Source organism: Salvelinus alpinus, chromosome 7, assembly GCF_045679555.1.
Source record: "Salvelinus alpinus chromosome 7, SLU_Salpinus.1, whole genome shotgun sequence".
Lineage (NCBI taxonomy): Eukaryota > Metazoa > Chordata > Actinopteri > Salmoniformes > Salmonidae > Salvelinus > Salvelinus alpinus.
The window spans coordinates 76,113,009-76,115,131 of NC_092092.1; positions in this window are offsets into that span (position 1 = coordinate 76,113,009).

The following is a 2,123-nucleotide window of genomic DNA, read 5'->3' on the forward strand; positions in this document are numbered from 1 at the left end:
CTCTGAGTAGCAGACTGATACAGAGAAGGAAACAGTCCAACATCACACTCTAAGTAGCAGACTGATAGAGAAGGAAACAGTCCAACCTCACACTCTAAGTAGCAGACTGATAGAGAAGACAACAGTCCAACCTCACACTCTGAGTAGCAGACTGATAGAGAAGGAAACAGTCCAACCTCACACTCTGAGTAGCAGACTGATAGAGAAGGAAACAGTCCAACCTCACACTCTGAGTAGCAGACTGATAGAGAAGGAAACAGTCCAACCTCACACTCTGAGTAGCAGACTGATACAGAGAAGGAAACAGTCCAACCTCACACTCTAAGTAGCAGACTGATACAGAGAAGGAAACAGTCCAACATCACACTCTGGGTAGCAGACTGATAGAGAAGACAACAGTCCAACCTCACACTCTGAGTAACAGACTGATACAGAGAAGACAACAGTCCAACCTCACACTCTGAGTAACAGACTGATACAGAGAAGACAACAGTCCAACCTCACACTCTGAGTAGCAGACTGATAGAGAAGGAAACAGTCCAACCTCACACTCTGAGTAGCAGACTGATAGAGAAGACAACAGTCCAACCTCACACTCTGAGTAGCAGACTGATTCAGAGTAGGCAACAGTTCAACCTAACACTCTGAGTAGCAGACTGATAGAGAAGACAACAGTCCAACCTCACACTCTGAGTAGCAGACTGATTCAGAGAAGACAACAGTCCAACCTCACACTCTGAGTAACAGACTGATACAGAGATGACAACAGTCCAACCTCACACTCTAAGTAGCAGACTGATAGAGAAGGCAACAGTCCAACCTCACACTCTGAGTAGCAGACTGATACAGAGAAGACAACAGTCCAACCTCACACTCTAAGTAGCAGACTGATAGAGAAGAAACAGTCCAACCTCACACTCTAAGTAGCAGACTGATAGAGAAGGAAACAGTCCAACCTCACACTCTGAGTAGCAGACTGATAGAGAAGGAAACAGTCCAACCTCACACTCTGAGTAGCAGACTGATAGAGAAGGAAACAGTCCAACCTCACACTCTGAGTAGCAGACTGATAGAGAAGGAAACAGTCCAACCTCACACTCTGAGTAGCAGACTGATAGAGAAGGAAACAGTCCAACCTCACACTCTGAGTAGCAGACTGATAGAGAAGGAAACAGTCCAACCTCACACTCTAAGTAGCAGACTGATACAGAGAAGGGAACAGTCCAACCTCACACTCTGAGTAGCAGACTGATAGAGAAGGAAACAGTCCAACCTCACACTCTGAGTATCAGACTGATAGAGAAGGAAACAGTCCAACCTCACACTCTGAGTAGCAGACTGATAGAGAAGGAAACAGTCCAACCTCACACTCTGAGTAGCAGACTGATACAGAGAAGGAAACAGTCCAACCTCACACTCTAAGTAGCAGACTGATACAGAGAAGGAAACAGTCCAACATCACACTCTGGGTAGCAGACTGATAGAGAAGACAACAGTCCAACCACACACTCTGAGTAGCAGACTGATAGAGAAGGAAACAGTCCAACCTCACACTCTGAGTAGCAGACTGATAGAGAAGGAAACAGTCCAACCTCACACTCTGAGTAGCAGACTGATAGAGAAGGAAACAGTCCAACCTCACACTCTGAGTAGCAGACTGATAGAGAAGGAAACAGTCCAACCACACACTCTAAGTAGCAGACTGATTCAGAGAAGACAACAGTCCAACCTCACACTCTGAGTAGCAGACTGATAGAGAAGGAAACAGTCCAACCTCACACTCTGAGTAGCAGACTGATAGAGAGAAGACAACAGTCCAACCTCACACTCTGAATAGCAGACTGATTCAGAGAAGACAACAGTCCAACCTCACACTCTGAGTAGTAGACTGATTCAGAGAAGACAACAGTCCAACCTCACACTCTAAGTAGCAGACTGATAGAGAAGGAAACAGTCCAACCTCACACTCTGAGTAGCAGACTGATAGAGAAGGAAACAGTCCAACCTCACACTCTGAGGAGCAGACTGATAGAGAAGGAAACAGTCCAACCTCACACTCTGAGGAGCAGACTGATAGAGAAGGAAACAGTCCAACCACACACTCTGAGTAGCAGACTGATAGA